This window comes from Pongo abelii, chromosome 13, assembly GCF_028885655.2.
Source record: "Pongo abelii isolate AG06213 chromosome 13, NHGRI_mPonAbe1-v2.0_pri, whole genome shotgun sequence".
In the NCBI taxonomy this organism is placed as follows: domain Eukaryota; kingdom Metazoa; phylum Chordata; class Mammalia; order Primates; family Hominidae; genus Pongo; species Pongo abelii.
The window spans coordinates 49324710-49345159 of record NC_071998.2 but is presented as its reverse complement, the minus strand read 5'-3'; the positions used below and the strand labels follow the sequence as shown (position 1 = coordinate 49345159).

Below are 20450 nucleotides of genomic sequence, written 5' to 3'. Positions count from 1 at the left end.
GGAAGCATTCCCTTTGAAAACTGGCACAAGACAGGGATGCCCTCTCTCACCACTCCTATTCAACATAGTGTTGGAAGTTTTGGCCAGGGCAATTAGGCAGGAGAAGGAAATAAAGGGTATTCAATTAGGAAAAGAGGAAGTCAAATTGTCCCTGTTTGCAGACGACATGATTGTATATCTAGAAAACCCCATCGTCTCAGCCCAAAATCTCCTTAAGCTGATAAGCAACTTCAGCAAAGTCTCAGGATACAAAATCAATGTACAAAAATCACAAGCATTCTTATACAGCAACAACGGATAAACAGAGAGCCAAATCATGAGTGAACTCCCATTCACAATTGCTTCAAAGAGAATAAAATACCTGTAATCCAACTTACAAGGGATGTGAAGGACCTCTTCAAGGAGAACTACAAACCACTGCTCAAGGAAATAAAGAGGATACAAACAAATGGAAGAACATTCCATGCTCATGGGTAGGAAGAATCAATATCGTGAAAATGGCCATACTGCCCAAGGTAATTTACAGATTCAATGCCATCCCCATCAAGCTACCAATGACTTTCTTCACAGAATTGGAAAAAACTACTTCAAAGTTCATATGGAACCAAAAAAGAGCCCGCATCACCAAGTCAATCCTAAGCCAAAAGAACAAAGCTGGAGGCATCACACTACCTGACTTCAAACTATATTACAAGGCTACAGTAACCAAAACAGCATGGTACTGGTACCAAAACAGAGATATAGATCAATGGAACAGAACAGAGCCCTCAGAAATAACGCCACATATCTACAACTATCTGATCTTTGACAAACCTGACAAAAACAAGCAATGGGGAAAGGATTCCCTATTTAATAAATGGTGCTGGGAAAACTGGCTAGCCATATGTAGAAAGCTGAAACTGGATCCCTTCCTTACACCTTATACAAAAAAGCATGGCACATGTATACATATGTAACTTACCTGCACATTGCGCACATGTACCATAAAACCTAAAGTATAATAATAATAATAATAATAATAATAATAATAATAAAAGAAAAAAAAATCAATTCAAGATGGATTAAAGACTTAAACGTTAGACTGAAAACCATAAAAACCCTAGAAGAAAACCTAGGCATTACCATTCAGGACATAGACATGGGCAAGGACTTCATGACTAAAACACCAAAAGCAATGGCAACAAAAGCCGAAATTGACAGATGAGATCTAATTAAACTAAAGAGGTTTTGCACAGCAAAAGAAACTACCATCAGAGTGAACAGGCAGCCTACAAAATGGGAGAAAATTTTCACAACCTACTCATCTGACAAAGGGCTAATATCCAGAATCTACAATGAACTCCAACAAATTTACAAGAAAAAAACAAACAACCCCATCAAAAAGTGGGTGAAGGACATGAACAGACACTTCTCAAAAGAAGACATTTATGCAGCCAAAAAACACATGAAAAAATGCTCACCATCACTGGCCATCAGAGAAATGCAAATCAAAACCACAATGAGATACCATCTCACACCAGTTAGAATGGCAATCATTCAAAAGTCAGGAAACAACAGGTGCTGGAGAGGATGTGGAGAAATAGGAACACTTTTACACTGTTGGTGGGACTGTAAACTAGTTCAACCCTTGTGGAAGTCAGTGTGGCGATTCCTCAGGGATCTAGAACTAGAAATACCATTTGACCCAGCCGTCCCATTACTGGGTATATACCCAAAGGACTATAAATCATGCTGTTATAAAGACACATGCACACGTATGTTTATTGCGGCATTATTCACAATAGCAAAGACTTGGAACCAACCCAAATGTCCAACAATGATAGACTGGATTAAGAAAATGTGGCACATATACACCATGGAATACTATGCAGTCATAAAAAATGATGAGTTCCTGTCCTTTGTAGGGACATGGATGAAATTGGAAATACTCATTCTCAGTAAACTATCGCAAGAACAAAAAACCAAACACTGCATATTCTCACTCATAGGTGGGAATTGAACAATGAGAACACATGGACACAGGAAGGGGAACATCACACTCTGGGGACTGTTGTGGGGTGGGGGGAGGGGGGAGGGATAGCATTGGGAGATATACCTAATGCTAAACGACAAGTTAGTGGGTGCAGCACACCAGCATGGCACATGTATACATATGTAACTAACCTGCACATTGTGCACATGTACCCTAAAACCTAAAGTATAATAATAATAAATAAATAAATAAATAAAAAATAAAATAAAATAAAATAAAATAAAACTATCGATGATTTCGAATATTTCAAAAAGTGATTGAAAAATGTAATTCTGCCTAGAAAAATTTAGGATCAGATTTAGAAGTAATTTAAAAAATTGTTATTATTTTTATAAATTCGGAACCATTTAATGTGCTAATGATTTTTTTTTAAGACTGTGAGATTTGCTTTGGACTGAATGTTTCTGTCTCACCCAAAATTCATAATCTGAAACCTGATCACCAGTGTGATGGAATTATGAAGTGGGGCCATTGAAAGGTGATTTAGGTCATGGGATGAAGCCCTCAGGAATGGGATTAATATCCTTATAAAAGAATACCCAGAAAACTGATTTCCCCTTTCCACTATATGACATAGCCAGAAGACCCCATCTGTCAACCAGGAAATGACCCCTCACCAGACACCAAATTTGCCAGCACTTTGGTCTTAGACTTTTCAGCCTCCAGAATTATAAAAAATAAATTGCTATTTATATGCCACCCTGTCTAAGGTATTTTCTTATAGCAGCCAAAGTGAAGTAAGACAAGATTTTTGTAAAACATTACCTTTAATGTTACCCTGTTCATCACAAGAACAATTAACCACTAAAATCTTTGTTAATAAATTATATAAGATCATACAGGGCATGTCTGTCAAACGTACAAAAGATAGTTTTAATAATTCTTGGCTGGGTGCAGTGGCTCATGCTTGTAATCCCAGCACTTTGGGAGGCCGAGGCAGGCGGATCACGAGGTCAGGAGTTTGAGACCAGCCTGGCAAACACAGTAAAACTCCGTCTCTACTAAAAATACAAAAAAATTAGCTGAGCATGATGGTGGGTGCCTGTAATCCCAGCTACTCGGGAGGCTGAGGTAGGCGAATTGCTTGAACCTGGGAGATGGAGGTTACAGTGAGCCGAGATTGCGCCACTGCACTCCAGCTTGGGCAACAGAGTGAGACTCTGTCTCAAAAAAAAATAAAAATAAAAATAAAAGATAGTTTTAACAATTCTTATAAGCCTAAGACTCAAAAATATTCTATTTGTTTTGAGGAAGACTCTTCTTTGTGTGATCCTACTGTATTACTCCATATTTCTACTGGCCCAAGTACCTCTCGACATGGTCAGAACAGGTCATGCTAGGTACACCCATCCTCACATCATTGAGTATTTGGAAAATGGGTCATCGACTAGCAAAAACTCATATTATAAATGCGGAGCCATATGCAATGGGTATAACTTAATGCCCTAAATCTGTAGGCCTGAAAAAAGAAAGAAAGAAGCACAAAGTCTTTTATATATCATTCTTGAACTTAACTTCTAGGTAATCTTCTATAGCTGAGTCTGCAACTCCTTCCCTCAGAATAACAAATGTGCAGCTACCAAGCACCAAAATTTAATAATTCAGCAATCTCACATTGCTACTCTGATATTTCATCCTTCATCTTTCCACAGCCTATAAGCAGAAAAATAGTTGAAGAGCATGAGGCAGATAAACTTAAGGGCTTGATATTTAAGAAGGTTGTCAGCTTGCTGGTCTAATTGTTCTGGTTCTACACTCTGCCACCTGTAATTGAATGTAATTGAATTTATTCAGCTTATTTATTTGGTCATTTATTTCTAGAAAGAAGTATCTAACTTTTCATGAACATAATCATTGATGATTTGACCATTAAGGTCACTCTCAGGAGGAGTTAGAAGTCAGCCTCTATCTATATAGTTCTATGCAGGCTTAAAAACCATTCACTTTCTCCTAATCTTCTTTACTTAGGTGCTTTTCTTCCTTCTTGTCCATTTATTAGGTAATTTCCAACTTGATTACTAAACTAAGATGAGAGATATTTAAAAATAGACCCATGTTAATTGCTATGATTTCAATGTCTCCATTAAAATTCATGTTGAAACCTAATTGCTAACGTAATGGTGTTGGGAGGTGGGGCCTTAAAGAGGTAAGTAAGCCATGAGGCCTCTGCCCTCATGAATGAATTCATGCTGTTATAGTAGAGGCCTCTGCCCTCATGAATGAATTCATGCTGTTATAGTAGAAGTGGTTTAATTATCATGGGCATGGGTTCCTGATGAAAGAATAAGTTCTGTCTCCATTTACTCTTTCTGTCTCATGAAATCACTTCCACCTTCTTCCCTTCTGCCATGGGATAAGGCACTTGCCAGATGCTGGTGCCATGATCTTGGATTTTCCAGTCTCCAGAACCATGAGTCAAATAAACTTCTAATCTTTAGAAATTACTCATGTGTTATAGCAGCATAAAACAGATAAAGACATCAATGGAATTCAGTTCTAGATGGTTAGATGGTCAAAATATGTCCTATGAGTATCTATCTATCTATCTTAGTAGTTTTTTCTGTCTGTATATCCTAATGCCCACTTGTATTAATTTATTTTCATACTGCTATAAAGAACTGCCCAAGACTGGGTAATTTGTAAAGAAAACAGGTTTAACTGACTCACAGTTTAGCATGGTTGGGGAGGTCTCAGGAAACTTACAATCATGGTGGAAGGTGAAGGGGAAGCAACGTGCTTTCTTCACAAGGCAGCAGGAAGAAGTGCCTAGTGAAGGGAAAACAGCCCCTTATAAAACCATCAGATCTCATGAGAACTCACTCTGAAAAGAAAACAGCATGGGGGAAACTGCCCCCATGATTCAATTACTTCCACCTGTCCTCTCCCTTGACACGTGGGGATTGTGGGGATTATGGGGATTATGGGGATTATGGGGATTATGGGGATTATGGGGATTGCAATTCCAGATGAGATTTGGGTGGGGATATAAAACTCAACCATATCATGACCCTAACTGTTTTTTAGCTTCTATTTTTAGAAGTGAACTGATAAGTACTGACTAAAACTAGTGTGAAAGATTTATACTATATACTCATTAATATATTGCATAATTAGAAAATACATTATAGCATAACTATCTTAAAATTTGTTTTTTGTCATTATGAACTCAAATTAAACTTAATTTTAAAATGATTATGTCTAATGCTTGATTAATTCAAACAATACAAACTGATGATCTTTTAAAAATAATTATGGTGAGCAAAAAAAAATAATTACGGTAAGCAAACTGTTAATGCTTAATCCTATCAATCTTGACTTGAAAATGATGGATGTAAACAAATCAATTTAAAAATCAGCTTAAGAGGCCCCTATTTATAGTAGTCCATATAAAAATGGCTTTGCACTTTAGTTGTTTTATAAGGGCATCTTAAAACATATAAAAGATGGAGTTAATTTTAAAAGCTAAAAGTATAGTGGCCAAAAGAAGAGATCCACATACTTATGATGGTATCCAGACACTATTTGGTACATGGTATTTAATTGTAGGCATCAATTTGAAACATGAAATATTTTATTGATGTGCTAGGAAAGAGAGATCAGATGATGAAATATCTGAAACTCATCTCATAATAGGAATGGTGAAGGAACTACAGATATTTTGCATAGAAAATAGAAGACTAAGGAGAAAAAAGGCAGGTAGCTTTTGTATCAATATTAGGAAGACTTTTCTTGTAATTAGAGCTACTCAATAATGAAAGTGAGGTTTATGTTTAGTTTAATCAGAGTGTGGCTGACTGTGTGTATGTGTTTCAGGAAAGTAGCCTACAAAGAGATTGAACTGTGACCTCCCTTAGTCTTTCTGCCTTAATTGCCTTAATTTTCCTGGCTGCCTGCCTTTTTCTTTCCTCCTCTCCTCTTCTCCTCTCCTTCTCTTTCTTCCTTCCTTTCTTTCTTTTCTTTTCTCTCTTTCTCTTTTCCTCACTTCCTCCTTTCTTCTTTCCTTTTTTCTTTCCTTCTTTCTATCAAAGGGTGATGTGGTTTTAAACACAGAATAAAAATGATTTGAATCACAGATACACTACCAAATATCTTTTATTATCTTGGGCAGGTCATTTGCCTTCTCTGGGTTTAAATTTGTCATGCACAAATCATGGCCTGGGGTCTTTACAGCCTATTTAATTCTAATATTCTCTGACCATATAAGTGTAGACATATTGACAAACTCTAAGTCTACTTATGAAGAGTCATTACAATTATAGGCTTTTAGAGCTGAAAAGCATTTAGTCAACCTCCATACAAGTCATTACATTTTACATATTGTTGTTTCTACACTGAATTGCTAGTAAATCATTTCAATAAGTCCTTCTTCAAATGCTGTATATATAGTGTAAAGGTTTTTTACTACCTTTGAATGAACAAATGTGACTCTCTCAAGCAGAAATGCTCTGGGAACATCCTGCTGAGCTTTCTTCTTCTGGCCATACAGTCTGCATACACAATTAACCTTCCCTTAATTAGATTAACTTGTTCTTTACCTGGGACTGTCAAATTAATACTGTAATCAAATATCTCTATTAGAGACCTGAATATGTTCCTGCTATGTGTAATGCTAATTACTTCTTTACTAAAAGTAACTAAAAACAGGCTCACTTAATGTTATGCCTTAGCTAGAAGATCTGGTTTATGTCTCCAAACTAGTGCTACTCAGAACTTCACAAACAATTCTTAAAATCATCTAAAGAAACCTTAGTATTTCTGATTTTCTTAATTGTTGAAACTCAAAGATTTAATAAAATCCCAGGCTACTCCTACTTACATGAAAACATTTATAAGCATTGGCACTGGTCCTTATATTAAAACATGATACTGTATAGCATTTAATCAAATGTTATTTATAACAAAATAAATTGCCCTTTCCAAAATAAGCAAAGCAATTGGCTATAGAACCCACAGTATTGTTATGTTCACCCCACATATTTCCAAATGCAGACATTTTGACAGTTTCTGGCTATCATTAGCTCGATCCAATTATGAAAAGTGACACTGATGATTACATGACAAAGACAACTCACTTAACCAAATTGACTGAACTTGGTCAATGTCCCCAAGGCAAAATGCTATGAACCACTAGCGGAAGACTAGTATATTCAGCATCAACAGTATTTTAAATACCCTCTAACATTCTCAATCAGCCATTGATTAAGCGTCTATGGTTCAATGTTTAGACATTGTGGGAAATGCAATGATGAGCAAAAAGACATATACCCTCCTTTTAAAAAGTTTACAGTCATAGACACTTAAGGAGGAACTGGCAGGATAATGGAAACCTGATTCTTTTGCCATCTGGTTAGATGGTTTTGATTCTCTCAATCAGGAACCATCTCGAAATAAAGTAATGAATGAGGTCTCTGAAGTTTTACCTGGGTTTGAATTCTTGTGTGATGTGGCAAGAGATTTCATTTCTCTAGTTCTCAGGTCCCTCATCCTAACATGGAGATAAAGTACATACCTCAGGTTTTCTATGAGGAGTAAATGTCATATATGTGCAATGTGTTTTTTACATAATATACGTACGAAAAATAAATGTTAAAATGTTTAAGGGATGAAGGATACATTAAACAAGAAAGCTATTTTTTTTTGGCAAGAGTGAAAAGTTAAGTATTTGGTGTTATATAAGTACCGCATGCTAACCGATTGCACCACTGGATGACCCAGCCATCCCATTACTGCGTATATACCCAAAGGATTATAAATCATGCTGCTATAAAGACACATGCACATGTGTGTTTATAGCAGCACTATTCACAATAGCAAAGACTTGGAACCAATCTAAATGTCCAACAACGATAGACTGGATTAAGAAAATGTGGCACATATACACCATGGAATACTATGCAGCCATAAAAAATGATGAGTTCATGTCCTTTGTAGGGACATGGATGAAACTGGAAACCATCATTCTCAGCAAACTTTTGCAAGGACAAAAAACCAAACACCGCATGTTCTCACTCATAGGTGGGAATTGAACAATGAGAACACATGGACACAGGAAAGGGAACATCACACACCGGGGACCGTTGTGGGGTGGGGGAAGTGGGGAGGGATAGCATTAGGAGATATACCTAATGCTAAATGATGAGTTAATGGGTGCAGCGCACCAACATGGCACACGTATACATATGTAACAAACCTGTACGTTGTGCACATGTACCCTAAAACTTAAAGTATAATAATAATAAAATTAAAAAATATATATTTTGTGTTATAGTTAGATGGCTATATTCAGGACTGATGTATGACACTCACATACTACAAAAGGAAAGAATTTATTCTTTCTTTCAGGCAATGCCCTAAAACAACTAGCTCACTAGCTGGTGATCTTAAATAATTGGAGGAAAAGACAATTTAGGAAATACCGATGAAATCTAATACCCTAAATAAAGTGTATTGAGCTTCACCCAAGTGTTTGACAACATATCTTACAATATTTTTAGAGACATCATGTCTTAAAAATTTTTGTAGACAATATGAAGAAGATGGAACTGAAAAGAGCCAGGTAGATTTCTTAAGTGGCAAAAATCATTAAAAAGACATTGGAATATGTAAATATTAATTTGTAAAGCACTTTTGGACTTGGCTGAGAGTTCTGTCTTTGGTAGAGTAAAAATACCATAGAATGTGAAAGTCAGAAAGGTTTAGGTTGGAGTTCTTGCTCTAACTCATTAGCTGTGAGAGACCTTTGCCTCCTTGGCCATCAGTTTCTTTTGTAATGGGATCATATGAAGATAACATAGAAAGCCATTCCTTTTACACTTGGCACATACTAAGGGCTCAACAAATCATATCAGTAATAATCATTGTTATTTTTACCTTAATTTCATTTTTGTAATGAGGTGCCGGTGATTATGGTATCTTGTTTTCATTTTTATTCACTTTGAAAATACGGGTAGATAAAAAAGCCTTTTCTCTAGGTGGGTAGTTATGTTTTTTTCTGACGGTGTTCTATGATTCAAGCATCTATCCTGTTTTGAGAAAGTGAACTGCTAAAATGTGCTGCCTGTTTCCGTTTTCAAACATGCCTACGTGTGAGCAGACAGGTTCCTGATGCTCTAAATTTTAATAAAAATAACAATAATAACATCTACAGACAAATTTGTATACATCCTACTATGTCAAATAGTATTCACCAAAGTAGCTTTCGTCTATGAACTCATTGAATCTTCACAACAGCCACCAGAAATATAATTATTATCTTTATGTTACAAATGAGAAATCTCAGGCGCAAATTTGCGCAGTTTGCTTAATATCAAATGGCTAATAAGTAGAAGACAATTCAGGCAAATGTAAGTCTAGAATCTATGAAATTTGCTCCTTATAATAGAATTGGTCTGTCTTGAAGAAACAATGTCATTAATGGAGGCATATCTGAAATATTTCTATTAGCACTAGATCAGACAGAAATAGAACTAAAAAGAAAATAGGAACATCACTTGTATGATTAGTTCTATGGAAATAAGTACTTTGGACTCCCAATCAAGTGGCTTTTAAATGAACACTGGAAGACAGTGTGCTTGGAAAATGGAAACTGATTCTATACAAATTGCTGAAACATAAAGTAGAACGAGTAGTATTTTAAGAGAGTCAAGAATGAAGACACAGAGGAATTCAGAAGAAGAACACAGCAATTTGACTGGGGGTATCCAAGAAAGCTTTTTGGGGAAGGTGAGCTGAATCTTAGTATATAAAATTGAACAATGATGAACCACCATGGAAACAGGCTGAAAGCCTGAAATAAATTTACTACAATCTTCATTATCTCTTACTTGTTTGTTGAGTTATCATCTTATTTGACTTCAATAGTACTGTGATTTCTGAAGGACCTTTGTGTACCTTCTCCATATGCAGATACTTCCATTTTCTTAGAGTCATAAGATACATCAACCCCAAAATAAGATCAACAGGGGATAGGGACGGTGGTATTCTTTTCTTTAAACTGGGGATGCAAAATTTTAGCAGATAAGAGATTTGAGCATGCTAAGGAACTTTTAAAACTCACAGACTTTATTTAGAAAGTTTGTATTGATTTTAAAACATTTAAGTTTATCTTATTATTCATCACAACTTTATTAAGAGATAATAGTCTCTGAATGACAAGCCAATAGATCAAATATCTCAGAGAAAGAATATAAGAATTGTTTATTTCAAAGAATTATCTTTGTAGGATTAGAAACACACTATTAAACTGCAACGGGTGAGGAAAAAATGTCTTTGGCAGAGGATTTTAAACAAAAAGTATTATTATGATAGATGAAATGTTTATATTAGAGAAGGGATATGTAATGAAACAAAGCTGTGTTAATAGCAAAAATTTTGTCACAAAGTAGTGAGAACTGAATGCATTAAATCATAACCTGTTATTGTTTAACAAAGATTAGACTTTAAAAAATTCGCTAATCTACTCACTAATCTGTTTTCTCACTTTATTCCCTCATTAACAATAAATAGCTGTGTAGCTTCCAGAAGAGCCAAAATAAAGTATGTAGGCGAGACCACCGCCAAGGGCTAATAATTTCATAGCAGCAGCAGCTAAATTCAATCAACATTTAAATCTACAGGCATCTGCTGCTTCAATTCAGAAATTTAACCCATTGTTAGATTTCCCCCCACGTTCAGGCCTAACATCATATATAATTCAGAACTGAAAAATAAATCTCTCATTGACAGATTTCTTAGTTTTTCTATTGTCATTAATACATTATAAAGGAAAATCTATAGTAAAGAATAACTCAATATTAGGTAAATGTTTTACTCAAAATTAGTAAAATGTTGGAGTATTTTATCCATCCATCCATCCTAACCAATATTCGTTGAGTCGAACTATACATCAATTACTGTATTAAGTATTAGGACCCAAAGAAGGGAAAGGGTTAAAATGTGGTTGTGGACTCACCTTGAGTTAGCTACCGTCGGTGTTTTCAGACACAGTTCCTGGCCTCAAGAAGTTCAAAACCTAATTATAAAGATAGAAAGTAACAATTATTTTAAAAATATTTTAATCCCTACATTGTCTTTAAGATATATGCTGTCACCCCATTTTTTAGTGGGGATTGAGGCAGAGAGGAGAAAAAGCAAGCTAGTTAATGAGAAACTAGTATCAATTTTATGAAATACAATCTTTAATTGAAGTAGTGAAATGCCAAAAAACAACATGGAAATCACTATTGTTCACAGGCTATAAAGCAGAATATTGACTATTCTTTAAAATGTTGAATTGAGACCAACATGTCCACCATAAAATGGCTAAATTGCCTTCTTACAACATCAGTTTCATTAAGTCCAGTAAACATCTTGGTTTGTTGCTTCCTACAATTACATAATACATTTCAGAATATCCATCCTTTGGCCTTTAAATAAATAAGGTCCCTAAGTTGTTAAGGGGAGCCCTTAAACCTTGGCAGCCAAGCTAAAGCAAATCCTTGTCTATCCTACTCGTTCTGGGACAAAGTAGCATGGAAAACTCCATCTTATAAGCATTACATTTATGTTTAAGAATTTCATAATTAGTTCAACAAGATCCACACCTCTGAAACATATAAAAAGGCACAATGTCTTAATTTCTCAACAGAATAATTTGTACAAGATTTGAAGTCTACCTTAATGATTCATTTTTGTATTGTTTTCACAATTGCTTTATTTTGTTTAGCACATTTTTTTCTCAACTCTTTTTAACATATTAAACTCTTATTCGTCCTTCAATTCCCAGCAAAGTTGTCATCTCATGGGGCAAGAATTTTTGACATCCTGCTCCCTCTAAGTTTTAGTTAGATGAAACTCGTAGATGCTCCAACAAGCTCTGCATCCTTCCCTATCACACGTTATCACATCACCCTGTGTCAGAGAAGATGGCTAGCTGTTCACCAAAACATTTCCCTTTTCCTTCTGTTACATAGCCAGACTACATTTTGTAGTTAGATGTGACTATATTCCTCACCATGGAACACAGTCTTAAGAACATCTTGCATATGATCCTCATTCTATGTTTCTTACCTATAGGTTAAATCCTTAAGGACCTAAAGCAGGAAAGGTCCAAAAGACAAAAAGAACATGATTCTCCAGCCACAGCTTTCAGGATCACCCCTCACTTCCACTAATAAGGTCTATTCACAGCACAGTGTTATATAGATGACCATTTGTCACCTCGCCCTGACTAGGACATCTATTGGCACTGCGTTTTATGTAAATGAGAATTAAATTTCTGTTCTTTAAATCATTAAAAGAGTAGGTGTTTATTATAGCACTTAGCCTGTTTGGTTTATTAGATTTCCCTCATTAGATTGTAAACTATGGTACCCCATGGATACAGCAACTAGTTTTGTCTTGTTTGAGGTTTTAGCTGAGCCCTTGACACAGAAAATAGCATATACTTACCATCCCTCTCTCTGTTTTTTAAAATAACTTGAATCTTATGTGATAAGATGTATCATGAAAATTTCATAGGAACTATTATTCTAAATAGTTATTCCTTCGGGAATAGGGAACATAAGGCTTCATTTAGCATGGGTTCCAAAATATCTTTTGGTAAATACCTAAAGGTAAAATTTGATTTTGCTTAAGAGCTCACAGCAAGTGGAACACATCAAAATATGCTTGCAAAACTGTTCTTATAGGCCTCTATTTGCACATTTTCGGTAAGACGCTGAGAGCATTGCACAACCTTAGTCAGAAGTAATGGGCTTGGAAGCTCCTTGCTGTAGTTGCGGTGATTTGGAATGTCCTTTGACCCTCTACTGGATTTTATGCCAATGGAGAGAAAACGAAAGGTAATTTTCTTTCCTTTTCAAAACAATAACCAATCACAGAATCCAAGACCTTCTGCTCTTCACATACTACAATGAAACAGCTTTTGAAGTCTAGACAAAAGTAGAGACATCTGACAAGCAATATCAAATCTCAGTCAGCATGCCTCCATGTATTCATTACTGACACTTCTCTCCCTTTCCCCTAGAGTCAAACACACTCTATTCAATGATTCCTTTTAGGCAACTAACCACCTGTTTGGGGCCACTTCCTAAAGGTCTCTCCAAAAGTCTCACCCATCTGTCTCTCTTTACTATTGTCCACTTGCTGGTTAAGTTTAGTCTTGCTTGGCAGAAGTCAACTTTCAGAGATTTACCTCCTTTACTTTCAGCCCTACTTAAGCAACGGACTTTAGAGGAGATGATCAGATCTCCTGGCTTCCTTTCTGAGGAATGAAGAGGAAACTTTTGCTGCTAGACATGCAGCTGCCTTTTGATCTGAAGGAGAAAATCCTCAGGCTCTATTCCATTACTCATTTAGATGATTGCTGAATGGCACCTTTAGGCTAGATTTTATGGTTGCTTTCATAAATTTGTAGTTCACTCACATTAATGTCTATATATTAATAAAGCATTTCTCTAGTGTCAGACAAACATGCATTGGATTTACTAGTTAAAGACATTTCTTACAGATTTTCATACACATTTTAGACAATTTTTTTTTTTTTTTGTGCCTCTCAGAGCACCACACAAGTGCCTTTATTTTCAGAGTACAAATATCAGTCTAGTTATCTGTCGATCTGGTAGAGGAGACAACAGAAACTATTTAACATCAGTGAGAAATAGAAAAAAATGTAATCCTTTCTAAGCCATGCATCGTGTCTAGGTCAACTAAGCTTTCTCCACTGTGATTAAAAATGGCAAATTATTAAGAAGTCCCATTTTTTTTTTCTGGAGATTGAGAAAAAATAGATGATAAATTCTCATAAACAGAAGAAAATGGATTTTCAGCAAGTAATTTGGCTCAAGAAGGCAGACCCTAGTGCATGGAACATACTCAATCTGGGGGAGAGAAAGAAATGAACAAGAAGAAAATAACAATAAGAGTTCTTTCATTTCCCAGCTGTCTGCCAAAATTCGGACTGGTTGTTATGGCTGAGGAAACTGTAAGAGCTGAAGTTCATAACTTTAAAGGGAAGATCTGTCCATGGTGGGGCACAATCTGACCAGATACAGTTTCTAGTATTTGTATATGTTCATGAAGCCTGGGCAACATGACAAGATCCCATCTCTACAAAAAATACAGAAAGTTAGCTGGGCATTGTGGCATGCACTTGTAGTCCCAGCTAGTCAGGAGGCTAAGGTGGGAAGATCCATTGAGCTCCAGAGGTCGAGGGTGTAGTGAGCTGTAATGGTACCACTGCACTCCAACCTGGACAATAAAACAAGACTCTGTCTCTCTCTGTCTCTCTCTCTCTCACACACACACACACATGTATCCTAATACATATGTGTGTATGCGTGGGAAGTTTTGAAGGCTCCAATTCACTTTGGTCATAACCCAGTTTTCCACCTTCACAGAAATAACAAACATTTCAGAAATAGCCTTTCATTTAGTGTGTTTTGCATTAAAAGAGCATAATCTTCTAACTGGAATTATCTAGATGATGTATATATTCCTACACATAAAAATATTTGGATTTGCTTAGAATAATTTTTTATATTTACTATATGGTATCCCTTCTGTTATAAACTGAAATTTCCAAATATTAATATGACTCATGTGTATTTATATAAAATATAATAATTAAAACATTTCACACCTGAAAAAGGTATTTCAACAGAAACACTGAAATTTATTTTACATAATATATTGCAATGATTTTCACTCTAAATTAGAAAAAAGTTTACTTCCTATCAATTTCATTTCTGCTGCTAAACCTATTCTAAAGCATCCCTCAAAATTCTGATTATAAAAATAACATGTAATTTTAAAACAGATTCTTATTAGTGCAAGCAACTGTGACTTTTTAAAGTAGCTTAAAATTACATATTAAAGAGATTTCATTAGGAAGCTTTCATTCTCTTTCATTTAGAATTGTTTGCACATACTTCTCATTAGTCATTGTACTCAAATTTTCAGATTCAAGTATAAAGATAGTCCTTTGCATTACCTTAAACACCAGGTAAGTAAAATTCCAGGAAAAAATAAGTTTTGAAATACCTAAAGGTACCTGTCTTATGAAATTGTCAAGTCCCTTTTTTAAGTGCAGTTTGTTCAATAAAAAGCCAAGATCGATGAATAAGAGAGTGTGATTTTAAGCTTTGCGTGGCAAACATGTTACATTTCTTAAGTGGCATAGCTTGTCTTTCCTCCCTCCCTCCCTGCTTCCCTCTCGTTCCCTCTCTCTCTCTCTCAACCTGGTTCTAATGTCATCCCTTATAGGTTTCTTGTGAAATAGACTGATTTGGAGCTGTGTTAATAACAACAACAACAAATACAACTGCAACCCACATTGCAGTGAACAATATATAAAATGGCAAATAAATTGTACCTCTCATGACTAAAGAATAAGAGGATTTTTTTGTGGTATTGTGTTATGTTGTGTGTGTGTTTGTGTATGTATGTGTGTTTCCATGTGACACCATTATAAGAACAAGCAGGACTTCTTGGAATCCTGAGTCCTTTTGTCTCAACTAAATTAATAGATAATTTAAATTTAAAAAATCAATATATAATGCGCTTATGGAAAAGTACATAAATAATGAATCATACAAAAGAAACGTCAGGGTAAACACCACCCACGTCAAGATATAGCACATTTCTAGTAATACAGACTTCATGCTTACTCTCAAACTCACTTTTTCCTCCTCACCAAAGGTAAGCAAGCACTATCTTGACTTCTAACCTATGGTTTAGAGCTGCCTTCAACCTTATGTAAATGTAATCAAGTATTGCATGTTATTTTTGTGTCTGCCTTCTTTCCTTAACATTAAGGTTGTTGGCTACATTCATGTTGTAATTTGCCAAATATCTGAATATACAGTACCATATTTTTGTAACTATTCTATTGCTGATGGACATTGGGTCATTTCCAGTTTAAAGCAATTACAATTAATGCTGCAATAAACATCCTTGTAGATATTTCTTGGTATGCATGTTGTAGATAATGAGGAGCGGAATTGCTGGATCATCTGGTTATGCATATGTTCAGTTTCAATAGATAATGCCAAACTGTTTTCCAAAGTGGTTGTAGCTATTATACTTTTCCTGCAATATATGAGTGTTTCTGTTGTATAACATCTTTGCCAATAGTTGGTATAAGTTATTTGCTTTGAAAGTCTAAGTTTGGTTAGTGAAAGAGGAGAGAGGGAGTGAAGGCTTGGACTAGAAAAGGGAAGACTCCTGACCTAGGTTTCAGTTGACTGGTAGAAGAATGATGGTTGTGCCATGAGTGGTAAAGACTCTAACAACACTTTTAAGGATTTTCCCTGGAAGTAGGGAGATCCTTGAAGGATTGCAGGATCTAATGAGAGACATGGTATTCTGTGGAATTATGAGAGTGGAAATCAACCTGGTCACAGAATTTTAGTGCAAAATAAATTGTGTGTGTGTGTGTGTGTGTGTGTGTGTTGTGTGCATGCATGTCTTGGAGTCTTTTTACAAGCAAATAAACAAAACCAACACATAAAGTGGAAAGAGTCTCTTTAGACATGAAAATCATCAGAAATTCCTAGGGTGGTGAATTAAAGATGACAAGGACCACAAGAATAGAAGCTAGCCATGAAGAACTACTTAATATCAGTCTATTCTAAATTACATCTTATTCTTCTTTTTGTAATCCATTTTGAACATGGTATGTATCAGAAGAGATGGGAATACAATTCCATTATTTTCAGGTATGAGGAATTTTCCTTAAGTGTTCACTGAGCTGTTTTAGTAAGTGATTGCTTTATAAGGTAATTATTGTATGATTATCACATAGAAGGTGTTTGTGAAACAAGGATTTGAAAAAAAATCCTTGAAATTTTATTAATTCACTTTTCTTGCCTGGTCTATTCCTACACATCCTTCAGAACCCATCAGGGTTTATCTACTACAAAACGTCCTCTCTGATCCCTTCTCTCCTTAAATCCATGTGAGATGCTTCTATTATGTCTTAGCACTTTATAATGACTTCTATTTTGTAACTGTCTATATGGTTATCTCTTTGCCCACTATACTGGAAAAGCAGAAGACAGGAACTGCTTTTTTTTTTTTTTCTGTTTTTGTCCTCAGCATTTTGCACAAGCCTAGCACACAGTGATAAATGGTAAATATTTTTGAAATGAATAAACAAATCAAAATCTGGCTCTTTATTATTTTGCTATGCACTCAGGTGGATGTGAAATATATTACCTTATCCATTAGGTTGTTTTTTGAGCTGTTCATTGATATTTCCATTTCTCATCTTTCCAGGAATATGGTCAAAGTGAACTTCCTTGTGCCTTTGAAATTAGTGTGGCTGTGTAATTTGAGCAGAAGTATGACATGTCACTTCCACGTAGAAGCCTTTAATAGCCAGTGATAATTTGCCCCTTCCTCCCTCCTGGCCCAGTGATGTTGGAGACTTTCTGAGTGAGGACAGCATGAGAAGAATATGTAGCCAATGGCTGTGGTTTGAATGTGTCCTCCAAAGTTCATGTGTTGGAAACTTAATCCCTATTGTAACAGTGTTGGGAAAGTCAGACCTTTAAGAGGTGATTAGGTCATGAGGGCTCTGCTCTCATTGGTAGATTAATGCTTTAATTGTGGGAGTGGGTTAGTTATTGCAGGAGTGAGCTCTTGATAAGAGGATGAGCGATATGGTCTGACTGTGTCCCCACCCAAATCTCAATTTGAATTGTATCTCCCAGAATTCCCACATGTTGTGGGAGGGACCCAGGGGGAGGTAAGCGAATCATGAGGCCAGTATTTCCCGTGCTATTCTTGTGAGAGGGAATAAGTCTCACGAGATCCAGTGGGTTTATCAGGGGTTTCTGCTTTTGCTTCTTCCGCATTTTCTCTTGCAGCTGCCATGTAAGAAGTGCCTTTCACCTCCCACCATGATTCTGAGGCCTCCCCAGCCATTCTCAGGTATGTCTTTATCAGCAGTGTGAAAACAGACTAATACAACGAGTTAGCCCCTTTCCTCTCTCTCCTGATCTTCTGAACTTCACCATGTGATGACATAGCACAAAAGTCCTCCTAGGGCTTGACATTAAACCTAGGATGACATTAAACATCCTAGCCCTGAGAACTGTGAGCCAGTAGATTTCTGTTCTTTACAAATTATCCAGTCTCAGGTGTTTTGTTATAGTAGCATAAAATGTACTATGATACCAACCCATGATAGATAAGTGGTGTGATTGAGAAATAGAACTATGTTATTCTAAGTCACAAAGATTTTAGAGTTACTACTGTCTCATAACCCAGTGCATCCTGACTAATTAATGGGATGAGACTTTGGGGGACTGTTGGAGAGAGTGAGCCTATTCTGCAGTGAGAGAAGGCTGAACCATAGAGTTCAGATGTTGAACTGTCATATATAGCTTCAAACATGGATCTTGAAGATTCTCATCTCCTGGCATTCATACACTTGTGTAAACCTCCTCCCCTTGAATGTAGGCTGGACCCAGTGGCTTGCCTCTAACAAAAATAATGCTGCAAAAGTAATGGCAAGTTGCCGATTAGATTATAAAAAGACTGTGGCTTCTTTCTTGCTTGCTATGTCACATTCTGTCTCTTGGAGCCTTTGGTCTGGAAAAAGCCAGTTGCCACATGATGACTAGCCCTATAGAAGGGCCCATGTGGCAAAGGTTGATTTCTTTGGCTTACAACACAGACTACTGAAGGCTTGTCAACAATCCTGTGAATGAGATAGGAAGGGGTCTTCTGAGCCTTACCAAAAGCCATGTTGCTGAACTTGAGAGTGGATCTTCCTTCATTTGGTCCTTGAAATGACCCCAGTCCTGGCTGATACCCTGATTGCAGTCTTGTGAGAGGTCTGGAGCAAGAGGCACCCAGCTAATACAGCTACCTCCATTTGTGACCTACAGAAACTGTGAGCTAAGAAAAGTCTGATTTAAGTTGCTATACTGGGGATAATTTGTAATGCAGCAAGATAACTACTACATTGTATGAGTATTTCCCTATCTAAGTATACTGTCCCAACATGACAAACACATTTAACATTATGTCAGAGATGCCTGATGATGACCATATCTGAAGTTGAAAGCAATGCTATAACTCTTTATTGCAACATTGAAATATGGTGCACTATGTGAACCAAAAGCCATGTAAGAATCAAGTTTATACTTTAGTTTCTTGCCTCAATTAATTAATAAAACTTATATAGGTATTAGCAAGCATCTCTAAATGTAAATAAGATATTAAGATATAATTAAACATATACTATTAATAGTAATCAGTATTTCGGATACTGGAATGTTGGGGGTATTTTGTATCTCTTTGATTTTTGCAAATAACAGAAAATCTGATTTGCCCATTAAGGAGAAACATGGATTTTTATTAGACCATTTTCATGTTGCCCCAATATAAACTGACTTCTACTTAAATAGCTAACCCAATTCCTGTACTGCTTCTTAAAAATTTATCAAAATATGATCAAATGAGTGCAGGGACAGTGTGAGACTGGGACTTTCAGGCTATTTTGAGTCATCTGAATCTAAAAATGAGAGCATGACACCTACACTTTTCCCATAGTTGTTCAATATCAGGAATCTAGGACAGTGTCTGTTCAGTAAATCAGAGAGTTAATGTTAAATTTTATATAGCAAAGATAAAAAAAAGCTGTAAGAAAAAAATTATAAAGTGTTGGGAGAAAGCAAGAGTGCAGTTCTCATACAAAAAAATAAACTTGAGAGCTGAAAATCTTCCACTAGCTATCTTGTGACAATACAGTGAAGCATGAGCCCCAAGCGAGGGACCTGCTTTGGTAGTAGGCTAATGAGAGACTCAGAAGACAGGTATCCTGGTGATTAAAAGGTTTCTCATAGGTGACTATAATTGTTTTTACATGTTTGAAGTCAGCCTGGTTTTAATCCCAACAGAAATTTCTAATGAATACTGCATTTTCTGTGGAAGCAACAATTCATAATTTCCCTTTATTCTTGTTTGTTACTACAAAAGACTCTGTCTCAGAGGGCTTTGATTAAGATGATGAGACAAAGAATAAAACAAATAGAGAGTCCATTAAATGCCTGCCTGAAACCAGAGCTGCACCACTTAATATGAAAGACTCTTCAGAACCAATAATGAAATAATCATCTTTTTTCTGTGACTGATAAAAAAATGAAGGCTAGATATAGATTTGGGAAAACTAATTTACACTGGAGGAGGGAAGAAGGGAAAGAAGAGCAACTACAGAAAATCAACTGTTAATAAATATCAGAGACTGCAGAGAAGTCACGAGATAAGCTGCAGCATATGTTCCTCCAGCTAGAAAATGGCAATCATTTCTCCGAGAAGAGAAGCTGATAAGGTCCCCTCCCCTCCACCGTGCAATCATTTTGCATTTTATATTATTTGAAAGGAGCTTGATTATTGTCCTTTGAATGAAACCAGATTGATTCACATTTAC

General features: G+C 36.0%; 1 protein-coding gene across 30 annotated transcripts in view; it reads right to left on the bottom strand.

The window, feature by feature from the left end:
• The window catches only part of PTPRD (protein tyrosine phosphatase receptor type D), a 2309169-nt gene that overhangs the window by 867168 nt on the left and 1421551 nt on the right, over window positions 1-20450 (bottom strand). For all 30 annotated transcript variants that reach the window (XM_054519906.2, XM_054519907.2, XM_054519902.2 and 27 more), the window contains exon 9: window positions 10983-11042. The gene's annotated coding sequence lies outside the window, so the exon portion shown is untranslated. The remainder of the gene's footprint in view (window positions 1-10982; window positions 11043-20450) is intronic.